At 43.0% G+C, this 17,232-nt stretch overlaps 1 pseudogene; it reads left to right on the top strand.

Moving 5' to 3' along the window:
- LOC149212096 (uncharacterized) overlaps window positions 1–10,779 on the top strand; it is a 58,889-nt pseudogene extending 48,110 nt beyond the window's left edge.
- Window positions 10,780–17,232: the final 6,453 nt, after the last annotated feature.

The raw sequence follows: 17,232 nt of genomic DNA, 5'->3' as shown, positions 1-17,232 counted from the left end.
AAAACACCTTATGATCGGCAAAAATGATAAGTACAAAAAACAAAAAGTTCACATGTGCCCACAATAGGCGATCATCCTATCACTGGTGATGATCTCTATAAGAAACCACTACCCAGGCCACCTTGCAAAGGAACCTCCTAAAAGGTCCCGGGACTCCAATCACATAGCACTGAATTCGACGAGGAATGTCGTCTATAGTGGTCTCAGGAATATCTCTTGTCAAGCGCTCGAGATGACCCTCCAACTCGGCCAAAACCTTTGCCGATTCGTCCTGTGGGGCTGGCGTGGGTGCAACTGGTTGCCTCCTTTCAAAAAGCCGGAGAGCGGCTGGTCGCTGTGGACCCACATCTGCATTTGAAATTTTTACTATCAGTTTTGAGACGATGGAAAAATAAAAAAAAATTAAAATAGGAAAAAGTTGGAAAGGATTTTACCTGACTCGTCCCACTGCTCTCCTAGTGGAAGAGCAATGTCTGGGTCACCACGAAATCTATCCCAGCGTAAGGGAAGTCCTGAATGGAAAAGACCTGGTTTTCCAACCATTGGAAATACTCAGGTTTGAACCGAGCAACCTCTGTCCTCTCGTCCGGGTGACGGGCCATGACTGCGACCCATCGCATCAGTTTGGGCTCTCGAGGAAGCCCAGCTCCAACAGTAAGGTGCTGTGGGATCAGCATAGGAACCCTCTCCAGGCCAAAACTCACGAACAAAGCCCCATAACCAAAGGTCTTTAGTCGTCCGCTCTTGATCCAGGTGGATATTGGTGGCCACCTGCCAAGTCCACCTGGACCCCCACCATTGTTTTTCTTAGCATTTTCAGTTTCCTTAATTGTAGCACAACTTACTATTTTTAGCAGTTTTTCGGGTCCTGAACTTCCGGAGCCGTTTTGAGGCCCTAAACGACGTTTTTTTGGGAATCCGGGGGCAACATGGGTCCATGGAATGGACCGATATGTTGCCCGTTCCAACAATGGTAGTGCTCGGATAGATCTTTCTAACGAGCTATTGTATGTGTCAAACGGAGATCATATGCCAAAGTTACGACCCCGGGAAGTTGATGTACCAATTTACCCCAAACGGGGCCCACAGTTTGGCGTTTCATCTCCTAGGGTTAGGTTTTGGAATGTGAAGGGTTTTCCATTGTTTCTCAACAATAAATAGGCCTTCGAGCCTCATTGTAAGACAGTTCAGAGGCATGTAGCCATCACATCTCTTCTCAGAGATAAACTACCATCGCCCTAGCTGGTTTATTTCCATTTCTGGTTGTAAGCATATTTCAGTATTTTCCATTAATGAAATGAAGTATTATTTCCGCTGCATCTTTGTGTATATGGTTATCTCTGTAATTTGTTGCGTTCCTGTTTAAATCAGGATCAGTGGTATCAGAGCGGTCTGCTTTTTCTCTGTTTTTCTTTGCATGTCCCCAACAAGGTCAGGATATAAGGAGTTAGGGCTTGAACTGGTTGAACCTTTGCAAGACCAGCCTCGCAAATCCCGACGGCCTCCCATGGCGGATGAGAAGAAAGACGAGGGGGCAGGAGATCCCATCAAAATCTTGCTCGAAGAAGCCCTCGAGCGACAACAGAACGCGATGATGGACAACTTTGCCCAGATCCTTCAGCGGCTACCCAGAAGCAACGCATCGGCTTCCAGCAGCTACTCTGGAAACGCCACACCCTTTAAGGTACAAGTTAATTTTGAAATCCCCATATTCGAGGGTCAGATAGACGCAAATGCCGTAGATAAATGGTTAAATCTACTAGAGGGTTATTTTTCTGTTCATGAATTTTCGAGTCGGGAAAAGATTGTTTTCGCTCTTCTCAAAGCAGCCCCCCACGTCAAGGACTGGTGGGAAACCTACTGCGAGCAGAAGGATGAAAGTACTGGCTCACTATTTTCAGCCGCACCCACCTGGGATTCATTCCGGGATGCCATTAAGGAGCAGTACTACCTTGTTGGAAGCTATGAGGATGAATACATAAAGTGGACCACGCTGCGGCAGGGAAGGGACCAAGACGTGCCGGAGTTCACCAATCTTTTCCATACCCTTCGCACAAAGTTGGGTATCAAGGATTCGGAGCAACATTTGATACTCAAATACCGTGGCTGCCTGCACAAGTACATCCAGGAAGAAATACAATTCCTAAACATCTCCTCGCTTGGCGCAGCATACCGATATGCCGACAAGGTCGAGCAGAAGTTTAAACAAAAGAAGCGAGACTTTGGATCTGCGAATCCAAAGCAGGGGAAAGGTGCCCCTAAACCACAGAACAAAGGACAAAGCCAAGGCGGGACAGCCCAAGACAACCAGCTGAAGCTGCAAGCAAAGAACAGCACCGCGAAGCCGAGAAAGGACACTGGAAAATGGTGCGAGTTCCATAAGAGCTCCACTCACAACACAAGTGAGTGTCGGGCCAAGCAGTCACTGGTGGCTGAGCTAAAGGCTTCAGAATCAGATGCATGTTCCGACTCTGAGTCAGAACCCGATAAGGGGAATGAAAAAGGGAAGCAGATCATTGATGCGGATCCCAACGCCACTGTTGCTACCGCAAAGATCCAGAAAAATGAACCCGAAGATCCAGAGGAGGAGGAGCGTCTCTTCCTCTCCTAGATGTGGGTAAAGGGCTCCCCGATATAGTTCATTGTTGATAGCGGGAGTCAAAAGAACCTCATTTCGGCAGAGGTCGTGAAGCGGTTGGGCTTACCGACCACAGCACATCCACAACCATACACCATTGGATGGCTTCACCAAGGATGAGATCTTCACGTGAGCCAGCAGTGTCGCCTTCCATACAACATCAAGCCCTTCACGGATGAGGTATTGTGTGACATTGCTCCCCTTGAAGTTTGTGATGTATTACTAGGACAACCATACTTGTGGAAGCGACATGCTGTGTATGAATCAAGGCCCCGTGCTGTGATTATTACATTGGGAAATAAGTTGTACAGGATACCAGAGGTAGCACCACCTACCGCCATCTCTTTGATTACTGCAAAACAATGCAGTAAGATCATTTCCAAAACCAGGAAATTTGTTTTCCTGATGATACGCCCTCAAGGAAAGAAGAAGACAGTGGCCGTGGCCTCTAGACGGGGTCCCTCTGCACGACAACTACAGATGGACAAGGTTGTGGAGGAGTATGAGGATATCTTCATCTCCCCGGCAGGGGTTCCTCTGCACTGTCAAGTCAAGCACTCCATCGATTTTACCCCAGGTGCACCGCTACCCAATGGACCAATTTATCGGCGCTCCGTTCTGGAGAACAATGAAATCAAGAGGCAGATTCAGGAGCTCCTGCAGAAAGGTCACATCCGTCCGAGTTCATCGCCTTATGGGAGCCCGATCGTGTTGGTACAGAAGAATGATGGGACGTGGAGACTCTGTATTGACTATCGGGCGCTGAACAAGATCACTGTCCGTAATAGGTACCCGATCCCGCGGATTGATGACCTCCTAGACCAACTAAAGGGGGCGAAATATTTCAGCAAGATCGATCTGAAGTCACGATATCACCAGGTACCAATCGAACCCTCTGATGTGTGGAAGATTGCCTTCAAATCCAAGGAGGGCCTCTTCGAATGGATGGTTATGCCTTTCGGATTGACGAATGCTCCTGCAACCTTCATGAGGCTAATGGATGACATCTTGCGGCCATTCACCAACTCCTTTGTAGTAGTATACTTGGATGACATTCTGATCTTCAGCCAGAGTTGGGAAGAGCACCTCCACCACATCTGACAGGTTCTCCAAACACTGCGGCAACACAAGCTATGTGCCAATTTGGAGAAATGCACTTTTGGCATGACCCAGGTTCAGTATCTGGGATACATCATTAATGAAGAAGGGGTGCATGTCGATCCAGCCAAGATCCAAGTCATTCGGGATTGGCCCTCTCCAACCACCCTAATAGAGCTCCGCAGCTTTCTAAGTCTTGCCAACTTCTACCGCAGGTTTGTGTTGGGGTTTTCTCATATTTCTTGGCCCTTGAGTCAAGTCACCAAGGGAGGGGCGAAAGCAAAATTCTTTTGGTCTGAATCTCAACAGAAGGCATTCATGGAGTTGAAGGATCGCCTCTACACGGCACCAGTGCTCGCGTTACTAGATTTACAACAACCATTTGAGGTCGAGACAGATGCCTCTGACTATGCTATTGGGGCAGTCCTTACTCAACATGGACATCCAGTGGCATATCACAGTGAAACACTTTCAGACACAGTCCGGAAGTACCCCACTTATGATAAAGAGATGTATTCCATTGTACAGGCCTGCCGACAATGGAAGCATTACATTTTGGGGAAGGAAACGGTTATCCACACAGACCACCGACCCCTGCAGTTCATACAGACCCAAGGGAAATTGCAGAATGATCGCCATCAGAAGTGGTCTACATACCTGCAACAGTTCCACTTGAATATCAAGTATAAGAAGGGCAACACCAATAATGTTGCAGATTGCCTCAGTCGACCACCGATCATGGCGTTAACCACCGTGCTCAACTCTTGTGGGCACGAGACTTCTGATTGGCCACTTCTCTACAAAAGTGACCCAGAATTCGGCCACACATACCGACACTCTTGGAGGGTCGGCATGTTCCAGATTTTCACCTCCAGGATGCCCTATTATGCCACCTCGGTCACCTTTGTGTTCCTTCAAGTGAGCGTGCCAAGATGATTTGGGAAGCACACTACAGTCGGGCTGCTGGGCATTTCGGGGTTGAGAAAACAGTGGCAGTACTGCAAAATTATTTCTATTGGCCGAATCTTCGACAGGATGTTGGGAAGTACATAAGATCATGTACTGCCTGTGCCATTGCCAAACCGACCATTAAGAAGCACGGACTCTATACCCCGTTGCCTACCCCTAGTCGACCTTGGGAATCCATCTCCATGGATTAGATGTCAGGCCTTCCTTCCACTAAGCATGGAAATGACTGTGTTTTTGTGGTCGTCGACAAGTTCTCGAAGATGGCCATTATGGTGGCCTGCAAGAAGAATATCACAACAGAAGCCACTGCTAAACTCTTCTTTGAATGAGTGTGGGTGCACTTTGGGATCCCACAGTCTATCATCTCAGATCGGGACAGTCGGTTTCTTAGCACATTTTGGTCCAGTCTCTGGTCAATGCTGGACAACAAACTCACGAAGTCCACAGCCTTCCATCCTCAAACTGATGGCCAGACAGAGGTTGTCAATAGGATGATTGTGCACCTTCTGCGCATGTATAACTCAAAGCATCTACGCACATGGGACGAGAGCCTCCCCTATGTTCAGCACAGCTACAACCGAGCTCTTCACAGCTCCATTGGCCATAGCCCTTTTCAGGTGGGTTTGGGATTCCAGCCACTATGCCCCATTGATGTGGCCATGCCACTTGCAGCTACTCACATAAATTCAGCTCATGTCCAGTCCGAAACAGATAAGGCCACCAGCTTCATTGAGCGCATCCAACATATTCGCCAGCAGGTCCATGACATTCTTGAGAAATCAAATGCCAAGTACAAGCAGCGACATGATCAACATCCGGTGCCACACAAGTTTCAGGTGGGCGACAAAGTCTGGTTTCATTTGCAAAAGGAACGCCTTACTGGAGCCTATCGGAAATTGAGACCACTCCGATATGGTCCTTGCACCATTACTAAGGCTATGGGAGACAATGCATTTGAGCTCAGCATTCCCCCATTCCTTGGCCTGCACCCAGTGTTCAATGTGGACCGCCTTCGGCCATACTTTCCACCATTGCTAGACACATCTGACATTGCAGAACATCTCAAACCCACAGAATTAAATCCAGATTGCATGGAACAAGCTGCAACTGATCGGATCATGGACACACAAATCAAGAACACTCGCCAACAGAATAACCAACTGTATCGAATTATCAAAGCAGGCCAACTCCTTCAGCAGGGCAAGTGGCTCACCAGGGAACAAGTTCATCAAAAGTTTCCTCATCTCATGGAGGAGCTCAACGCAATGGGGACCATTGCTTCCTAAGGGGGGAGGAATGATCCAGGTGGATATTGGTGGCCACCTGCCAAGTCCACCTGGACCCCCACCATTGTTTTTCTCAGCATTTTTAGTTTCCTTAATTGTAGCACAACTTACTATTTTTAGTAGTTTTTCGGGTCCTGAACTTCCGGAGCCGTTTTGAGGCCCTAAACGACGTTTTTTGGGGAATCCGGGGGCAACATGCGTCCATGGAATGTAGTGCTCGGATAGATCTTTCTAACGAGCTATTGTATGCGTCAAACGGAGATCATATGCCAAAGTTACGACCCCGGGAAGTTGATGTACCAATTTACCCCAAACGGGGCCCACAGTTTGGCGTTTCATCTCCTAGGGTTAGGTTTTGGAATGTGAAGGGTTTTCCATTGTTTCTCAACAATAAATAGGCCTTCGAGCCTCATTGTAAGACAGTTCAGAGGCATGTAGCCATCACATCTCTTCTCAGAGATAAGCTACCATCGCCCTAGCTGGTTTATTTCCATTTCTGGTTGTAAGCATATTTCAGTATTTTCCATTAATGAAATGAAGTATTATTTCCGCTGCATCTTTGTGTATATGGTTATCTCTGTAATTTGTTGCGTTCCTGTTTAAATCTGGATCAGCTCTTGGCCCTGGTCAGTTGGCCTTTCACATTGGCCAGCACAGCATTGCACCAGTTGAAGATGGTGCCTCGAAAGCAATCAACTGCCATACGCATCCGGGATCCGGTGGCAATATGTAATGCGGCAGCTCCGCAAAGTCTGGTGACAGTAAACGCAATCACCATGAGCTCAGGACGGGATATGGTCTTTATGTCTATCCCTTTGTCTCTAACCTAGCTGTTGCAGTACTCTAGCCGAAGGCTATCGACAGACTGGCCACCTGGCCTAGTCCCGTGCAGAGTCAAGTCTTCGCCTCTCTTAGGCAAACCAGTCAAGAAATAAATGTCCGCCGGCTCGATTTCGAGCTGGTGGCCGCCAATGAGAAAGCACTGGTCCTGTATGCTCCATCTGTCAAACAGCCACTGTAAGAAATCCACCTGAGCCCTCATGCCAGGAATGGTCCAGAATTTGTACAGTCCGCACGCTCTCAAAGCATCAAGTGAAGGCTAATGATTCCATGCGGTAGTATCCACATCCTCATGCTCTCGTTCACGCCAATCTAGCATGATATACTCTCTGCATCAAGTATAAAGATTAATTAAATTGCTAGAAAACATTTTGATTGGTCCATTTTTGAGAATTTTTGGGTTCAAAACCCTTGCGGTGGGGTACGCACCCTCCAAGTTAGACACAGTGCATGGCTCCGCACTTTGTCCACACAGAAGGTGCGGACCCCGAGCTTTTTCCCAATGGAGAAAAATTCGGGGTCCGTGGGTCCGCAATGGTAAACCTGCGGACCCCCGCGCGCGGGTTTTGCGCCTAAAAACCCTCCCAAAAAATGAAATGAAAGACTAAATCAAAAAACTAAACAGTTGAAAATGAAGAGTAGGATGATGTGGATTGCCTGGAGAAGACGGCGCTCGATTCCGACGGTTGGAGTTTCCACAATCTTCACGGGAAGTTTTCTAAGCAAAAGCACTATTTTCTCACCCAAACTCAAATGATAAAAATGAATCGACAAAGGCCCTTTTTATAAGTTTTTTAAGAAAATAAATCGCAAATTTGTTTATGTTTCACTTTGAAAAGTTATTTTGCAATGCTTTTATCCATTTCAAACAGGTATGAGTAATGTTTGTGTTTTTGTGCAGAATAAAGGATTATTCAGGCGAAATCTATCATTTTTGACAAAAAAAAAACATGTCGAGTCATCTTTAAGCTCTTTTCTGACTCCTAAAACATGAAAAGATTGCCGAGTGTTTCTTTTAAACTAGTTAAAACGGAATTAAAAGACGGTCCACTTACAACTCTTTTCCGACCGTAAAAACATGAAAAGATTGCCGGATTTTTGTCGTTTCGAATTCGATATTGGTTATAAAACGACGTGTCATTGATCACTTTTTTACTTTTTCGGGTCAAGGGCACTAATAACGAAAAGTACTCCTTGGTCGTAAAAGATCAAGTGGTTCTCTCAAGTATTACTTTATACTTTTTCGGGCTTGGGAGACACAAATTACGAAAAAGGTCAACCCTGGAGTCTTCTTAAGTTTTTTCAGACTCTCTAAAATTGAAAAACGCCGAGTTTCTCCTATACTGGACTCGTTAAATTTTCACAGTAAAGGACCTGTTCAAATACAAACAGGAATGAACCACTCCTTCTTAGGGTTCGAATTTAAACTAAGTTGGAGTCATCCGAAGGATGAGCTTATAATCAAGCAAATGTTATCCTCTTCAAGCTTGTCAAAAATAAATAGGTACTTGCCAGAAATGGTGGGGGAAAAGAGAGAAAAATGAGTCTGTTTGTCATACTTTGTAACCACTCTTGAACGCGACACTTTTATTCACCTGGGTTGGGAAATCCTTTGCCCAACAGTTGATCAAACCACATTGAAAGTCTTCAGCCGGTTTCTGGGTATTAACTTTGGGTCAATTGTCACCAAGCCATCTGTCGTGTCGTTATGTGTTCAAGAGGTCACTGCCAATAAGCCATTCATATGTGAAATATCTGTCATCCATCTTGACCATCCCTGAGTCAGTCCTTGCAACTAAATTTCTTCAACTTGATCTATGATTTCGTGTTGTGGGCTTGCCTACGACGGATCGCTTTCTATCGACATCAGCTCATTATCTAGAAAGATGATCTAGGAATCGTCAGTACCTTGAGATCTGCATGCCTCAATGGCAGGTTTCTCGCCTTTGACGACAGTTTACATCATTGACTTTTGATCGAAGCATTCCGTGATATGTTCGACATCAACACATTTATTCACATCTCATGGATTGTACTGGGTACTTTGAGAGCCATTGACATCACTGGTGGTTTCTCTCACACTTGTTAACAGTTTACATCATTGACTGGTAATCAAGTGGTTTCTACCATTTTCGACATCAACACATTTATTCGCATGGATAGAATCATACTATTTCGGGAAGTAGAAATGAAGACCCTGGATCTAGTTTCCACCATCCAGCCTGCAAGGAATTTTGTATTCATTATATTGTGGACTATTCATAAACAGATGGCTGCGTCCATACTGTGTTCACATGAGTCTATACTTGTGATGTTTTACAAGATCATTCCTATATCAGAGCAGTAGATAGTTTTCTAGTTAGTTTTGATCTGAGTATGGGAATGCCTACCTCAGCGATGATATGATCTCATATATATATCTTGCATTGAATGTTTTTACAGGTTCCGACCGGGCTCTCCACAAGATGATCCTCGAAATGATAAAGTACTTCACTCTTCCTATATGATAAATAAAATCCTCATCTACTACAGACTTCGCACTTTAGGGGGCAATCTGTTACACAAAAATATCGTCACTATGATTATTTACAGTCAGTATGGGTCTATCATCACTTGTACTGTCCTCCTAAGCAAGTCTAAGACCTCAGCTCTTCAAATCAAGCTTTGGAAGTGGGAGAAAGACATTAAAAATCAATGTAACTCTGGTTCCGCACTTTCTCTCATGGTCACCTGCGGTCCCGCACCTTCTGTGTACAAAAGCTGTGTACCTACCCGCTCTGTCCCTAATGGTGTAGGTGCAGCCCCTTGTGAAAGTCAAAAGGTGCAAGTTTTATCTTAAAAAACTCACTTTGGGTTAATTCTAGAGTTTTCTAGAAGGAATTTTGACGTGGATTGTTCGCTCTGAGGTGGTTCATGCATCCCAAAAGAGAAGGAACTAATCCCTTGACTAAAGGAGCTATCCCTTTGAAGGAGGGCTTTATCCCTTTGAAGGAGGACCTAGTAACTTCCCTCCATTGCACTATAAATACAGGCATTGGGGTGAGGACTAGAGAGGTTAGAAGCTAAACATTTTGAGGGTAAATGCTGGTGAAATTAAGACTCTTTGGTTGAGCTTGAGAGGAGAGATCACATACCTCTTGGTTCCATTGGAGAGTGAGTGAAACTTGTCAAAGTAGAGGAGACATCTTATTGGACCCTGGGAGGAGCTTGTACAACGTCAAGGCAAAGGTTGTAAAGTTCTTCTTCTTTTGAATTAATACAATCAAACTCATTTTTCTCAAGAAGTATCTTATGTTATTTGTTTCATGGACTCCTTGAATTTTATGTTAAATATGTTTTATGCAATTGGTTTTTTAGGTGCTATTTAATTTGTTTGCCTTGTTTGTGTTTGCAGATTCGCGATAAGGAACTCATTTGGATCAAAGGAGCGAGGGCATCCACAAGCTTGCATTGGACCAAAGGTAGGCCCTAAAAACACTTGTTTTCTATTGTTTATCAAAGCATATTTAGAGAAAGATAGTGTCTGGTTGGTTTGCTTGTCATTAGGTCTTCTTTAGATTCTAGGAAGGTCTATCTTGTCCGCAAGATCGACTCATTCCGTGCGACACAATCCAATTCTTAGTTAGTTCAGATGGTATCTCACCCATTGAAGGCATGTTAATAAACAAGGGTGTGTTTAGCATACCTGCTTCAACCATGATGGATATCAAATTTGAATCCTTTGCTAAGAATCCTCTTAACCCTATGAGGGATTTGGATGTATGGTTTGAGATATTCACACACGTCGCATTCGATTATGGATAAAGAAGGAACTGCCATGGTGGCTTTTCCCCTACCAAAGGCATTCTTGACTACAATTATTTTGATGATGATCTGAGAATTACAAAGGGACATATACGAGAAGTTGTTGTCATTAAGATATTACAACACAAATTCATCGATCTATGAGATGGTATTTTAGTTTTGTAAGTATTGATGGGTTCAAAACTTCTCATATAGTAAATTAACAATGGTGAAGTTGGCATAAATTGTGAATTGAGCATAATTCTTAACTCTTAAGTGTGTTACACTTTGGAATCGATAACATTAGCATTGGATGAGTAGTTTTTGGATAATAGGTTCTTTTACTCTTCAATCAATTTGTTTAGTCCATTGATCCGAGTTGACTCAACTCCTATATTTAACCAAGATCTTTTACTTCCATTAGGTTGGTAGATTTTCATTTAAAAGAGAAAAAAGAAAAATATATGCATGTTGTAAAGAAGAGGGAACATGACAAGAATCAATAACATAATACAGAAGACGTTCATAATGGAGTTCATCTAGTGTGGACTACGTCTCCAGGCCCGGTGTCAAGATGGTGTAGGCTGCTGCATTAAGTGTTGGAAAGAGTGATGATGTACGTGCATGTGTTTTCTCTATCATGCAAGGAATATGCTCTCACATAGGAGTGGCTCCACAAGATGTTCCGCTGCAGGAACTCCCATTCACAAAAGGACTCCTGTCAGCATGACATAGTTTCACGTATGATAATAATTAGCATCCCGCCAAAATGGCATCAAAGGGATCTCAATTCAAACATACATGACGACACATGAATATCCCATCAACATGGAGACAAAGGGTTCTCAATCAAAACATGACAATAAGTACATTTCACATCAAGAACAAAACAAGATCCCACATCACACATCAAACATCAAACAGGGATCTATACAACACAATGCATCTCAAGCAAAGAAAATAAGAAGTACATGATCACACTGCATATACCTCACATCAAGGAGTTATCTGAAGAAGAGAATGATAAACTTCTATATCTAGTTTTAGCATAAATCTCGTGGCTTCAAATATCATGGAAATGATTGCTTGCACATTGAATGCTGACACCTACACTCCACTTTGAAAAGTGGCTGAAAAATGGAATGATCAAATGGAAAATCTGATTACACCATTAGATGCGTGGTGTTGAATAGTGTAACATCGACTGTCAAATTCCTGAATTCTGACAAAGTGAACATCTGGGGCTACATGAATCTTTTAGATTCCCCCTAGATTCCTCAAAGATTCCCTCCTCTGGGTCATATGAAGATCTGCTGCTTAGATCAAAATTATGTCTACGCCATCAGGTTCGTGTCACTGAGAGGTGTAGGATCGACATAAAGTTTTTCCAATTTGGACGGTAGAAAAATTTCGCCCTCCTGAAAGTTGGGCTCAATCGTGGTTCTGCCTACCTCTACTCCACTCTCATGGTTCCACCTGCAATTATTTAAAAAATCTCCGCGAAATTTGTTCTCTGCCTTCACCTCTAGGCACACTGTGTAAGAGGGTTTAAGTACAAAATGGGCGAGTGGATTAACTAGCAGGAACAATTGGTGTCTTGGTTGGGGCAGAGTGTTGGAGGCGAAGAGGTCGGGGGATCAAATCCCGCCTCTGCCAAAAATACACATCGTTTGTTTTTTGGTGGCAGTTGAATTATATATGGAATGGATGTTAAATGGTGTGGCACATTAAATGGCAAATAGTTTAAACATCACATTGTTTTTTTGGATGGCGGTTTGTCATTGTTACATTTGTGTTAAATGGGGTCACTGCATGGTGGTGGGCTGACCCACTTGGCAGGTGCAGGTTCGATACCCGCCGACCTCTGGATGCTCATTGTCAAGTGGTGAGGGCGTAGGCCGAGTCCACCGGAGGTGGCCCGCCCACTGCTTATTTGTAATGTTTTTATATATAGACCTTTTGGTGGGTGGTTGGAGGGTTTGGTGGGGTCATGGTCGCCGACCCTTTTTTTAACTATTAAATTTGTTTAATATGGTTTGGGTCCCGATGGAGGTGTGGGGTTCATGGCCCACCACCTAATTTAATATATTATTATTATTGTTATTTTATTCAATAATAGCCATATTTTTTATTTTGTCTAATGTAAGGGATATTAGACAAATTAAGTATCCAACAAATTCACTCGCTCCTCAAGAGCCAGATTCCATGTCTGAGACTCAGTCAATTTGTAGGACCATTAAACCTGGCCTACATGGCAACTTTGACCAAAAATTTGACTATCTTTTTCTCCCTCATACAAGCTTGAATTTGAGTGTCGTTCACACCTTTGGAATCAGGGTGATGAGCACTTCGACTTGGTGCTGGTTTGGGAGCAATCTGACCACCCTGTATTTTGACCCTTTCTAAGTCCTTTGGGACTTCTGCTTGTGTCTAGAGCCACCTGGATCAATCCTCCCCACTAAGGAGCTTTTGGTCTTCCAAAAGCATGAAAAATAATCTACCACTTCTTTGTACCCCGTCTGCACTTGGAAGTGTCTCATAAGTCACCCTTCCTTCTCCTTCACCTTTGTCCTTCGGAGCCATAAATGATGAGCCGACACCTGCAACCTTTGCAAACATGTAGTACAATTTTGCAAATTACATGCTTGATTTACAAGACCAACTAATGGCCCAAGCATCCCATACTTTCCACGAGTTTATAACACATACTCGGTGGTGAAGTTTACATAAACATGGAAACAATACTCCATCTATCAAAACAGGGCCAAAATATCATTGTTGGTTCAACAAGTGATGGAAAACACATCAACATTGCAACACATGATTGACAAAAATAAGAACAAACCTATTGTTGCTTTAACAAGTGATGGAAACACAACATCACTTTCACAGTTTAACATGCAACACAATATAAGACTAGACATCATTGTTGCTTAACAGGTGATGTAAAACACATCATCACTTTTACATTTTAAAATGCAACAAATGATTTGCAATATCACGACCATGACAAGCTAACATACCTAGAAACCATTTTTCACTTATCGATGTGAATGGGTCATTCCCCTATGGTGGTTTTGCTTGTCGACGACTTTTTCAACTGGTTCATGCACCGATGTTTTGTCTTTAAGGCGATGCTCTAGATGGAGCCTCCAACATGTTTCTCTTTGATGACCACTTCTGTTGCAATGATTGTAATAGGTATTCTTCCTCCAGCTCTACTTTACCTTCTTCTTGCCCTGCTATTGAGAGGGTGTTTCACGCCTCTTCCTTTAGTGTGCTGCTATTCTTTTCCAGCACTCCACAAATGTATGGTTATGTAATCCATAAAAAGTACATGTTTTTCGATGCCATGTTTTATGTCCATCATTAACAACATGATTTTAATTGAAATGAAAATTCGAGTATTGAGACTTGTTATACCTTTCCATGTCGTCTCTGGTGTAAGTCTGGCGACGAGAGCTTGCCTTAGCTCTTTCCCTGCAATGGGCATTCCCATGGGATGATGGTGATGTGTTCCCATAATTCTCTTCCCTTGATGATTTCATCGATGTCTCGAAAGCATCTGACACCCTTGAGAATTCTCCTCCGGTGTATCCTAAGCCTGCAAATTGAGGTCTCTGCACAACCTCCAATGGTTTAGTTAAGCCTTGGTTATTAACACCAAGTTATTTTTCCTCCTTGTACTTCATCCTGGTAATGAGCCTCATGTTTTTCCCTATAATTTGTATCTCCAAATCTCCAACAGAAATCATACTATGTGAAGATGAAATTGAAAGGAAATAAACATATTTTACCTCCACTGTCGAGTTGGAAAGAACGAATGAGAGCTTCTCATCATCTATTATTGGTGGTTCACTGGCTGTCTTGGTGCATTCCACAACTTCCTTCCTGACATACCCAAGTCCTGCCTGACGGGGTAATTCCTCTACTTTGATGGGGTTGACAATGCATTGGCCATTAATTCCCACACCTTTTCCTTCATACCCCATTTTCCTCAAAATTTTGGAGCCAATTCTGTGTTATGATTTTCAAAAATATCGAAATGATCATATGGAAACATACATGAATTCGAAGAACTACTTTTTACCTCACATGGGTCATGCTGCAGCTTTTCTAAGGCCTCATCCTTAGCTTGCAGTTGTTGTACCAAACTATGTTTCTCCTCTTTCTCTTCTTGTATAAGCATCTTCAATTCAACGTTCTCTTCTTGAAGACTCTGCCTGCTGTGCTTAAGTTCTTCTAGGGCCACTTTCATGGCTCGCAACTGAAGCTAAAATCGCTCCTTTTCGTCTGTCTCTTTTTGTAGAGCTTCATACATTATTTCCACCTTTTGGGAAATTCTGAGCATGGTATTATACATCGCTTTGTCATCCTCCATCATTTCACCTTCCATTGTTCACGCTCACAATTCACATCCACGCAAATATCGGTCTGATACCAAACTTGATCTGAGTTGACTCAACTCCCAGATTTAACCAAGATCTTTTACTTCCATGATGTTGTTAGAATTGCATTTAAAAAAGAAAAAAGGAACATATATGCATGCTGTAAAGAAGAGGGAACATGAAAAGAATCAACAACATAATACACAAGACGTTGATAATGGAGTTCATCTAGTGTGGACTACATCTTCGAGCCCGGTGTCAAGATCATGTAGGCCGCTGCATTAGGTGCTGGAAAGAGTTTTGATGTACATGCATGTGTTTTCTCTATCATGCAAGGAATATGCCCTCACGCAGGAGTGGATCCACAAGATGTTTCACTGCAAGAACTCTCATTCGCAAAAGGATTGCTATCAACATGACATCATTTCACGTATGATAATAATGAGCATCCCGCCAACATGGCATCAAAGGGATCTCAATTCAAACATACATGACGACGGATGAGTATCCCGTCAACATGGCAACAAAGGGATCTCAATCAAAACATGACAATAAGTACATCTCACATCAAGAACAAAACAAGACCCCACATCAAACATCAAACAGGGATCTATACAGCATAATGCATCTCAGGCAATGAGACAAAGAAGTGCATGATCACACTACATATGATGAGACAAAGAAATACATGATCACATTGCATACAATGAGATAAAGAAGTACATGATCACACTGCATATACCTCACATCAAGAAGTTATCTGAAGAAGAGAATGATAAAGTTTTGGATCTGGTTGTACCATCAATCTCGTGGCGTCGAATTTCATGGAAATGATTGCTCGCACATTGAATGCTAACACCTGCACTCCACTTTGAAAAGTTGTCAAAAAATAGAATGATCAAATGGGAAATATGATTACACCATCAGATTTGTGACGTCGAATAGTATGAAATCGACTCTCAAATTTCTGAATTCTAACAAAGTGAAAATCTGGGGCTACAGGAATCTTTTAGATTCCCCCTATATTCCTTAAAGATTACCTCCTGTGTGTCATATGAATATCTGTTGCTCAGGTCAAAATTTTGTCTACGCCATCAGGTTCGTGTCACTGAGAGGTATAGTATCAACATAAAGTTTGTCCAATTTGGACATTGGAAAAATTTCTCCCTCCTAAAAGTTGGGCTCAATCATGGTTATGCCTCCCTCTGCTCCACGCTCATGGTTCCACCTGCTATTAATTAAAAAATCACCTCGAACTTTGTGCTTTTCCTTCGCCTTTAGGTGCATTGTGTAAGAGGGTTTAAGTACAAAATGGGTGGGCGGATTAACCAACAGGGATAGTTGGCATGTTGGTTAGGGAGGAGTGTTGGAGGTGAAGATGTCAGGGGATCAAATCCTGCCTCCACCAAAAATACACGTCATTTGTTTTTTGGTGGCAGTTGACTTATATATGGAATGCAAGTTAAATGATGTAGCACATTAAATGGAAAATAGTTTAAACATCACATTATTCTTTTGTATGGCAGTTTGGCATTGTTACATTTGTGTTAAATGGGGCCACTGCATGGTGGCGGCCGACCCATGTTGCCGACTTGGGTTCGATACCTGCCGACCTATGTATGGTTGTTTTTAAGTGGTGGGGGCGTGGGCCGGGTCCACTGGAGGTGCCCCATCCATCACATATTTGTAATGTTTTTATATATAGACCTTTCAATGGGTGGTTGGAGGGTCCGACGGGGTCATCGCCGCCGACCCTTTTTTTAACTATTAAATTTTTTTAATATCATTTGGGTCCCGATGGAGGTGGCGGGTGTTATGACCCACCACCTACTATATATATATATATATATATATATATATATATATATATATATATATATATATATATATATATATATATATATATATATATATTATTTTATTTTATTTTGTAATAGCCACATTTTTTATTTTGTCTAATGTAAGGCATAGTAGACAAATTAAGTATCCAACAAATTCGTCCGTTCCTCGGGAGCTAGATTCCATGTCCGGGACTCAGTCAATTTGTAGGACCATTAAACCTGGCCCACATGGAAACTTTGACCAAAAATTTGATTGGATTTTTCTCTCTCATACGATCTCAAATTTGAGTGTCATTCACACCGTTGGAATGAGGGCGATGAGCACTTCGATCTAGAGCTGGTTTGGGAGCAATCTGACCACTATGAATTTTGACCATTTCTGAGTCCTC

This window comes from Pinus tabuliformis, chromosome 1_1 (genome assembly GCF_031772625.1).
Source record: "Pinus tabuliformis cultivar Carrire ecotype Pingquan chromosome 1_1, CPIR1, whole genome shotgun sequence".
Classification (NCBI taxonomy): Eukaryota; Viridiplantae; Streptophyta; class Pinopsida; order Pinales; family Pinaceae; genus Pinus; species Pinus tabuliformis.
This window is presented reverse-complemented; position numbering and strand designations above follow the sequence as displayed.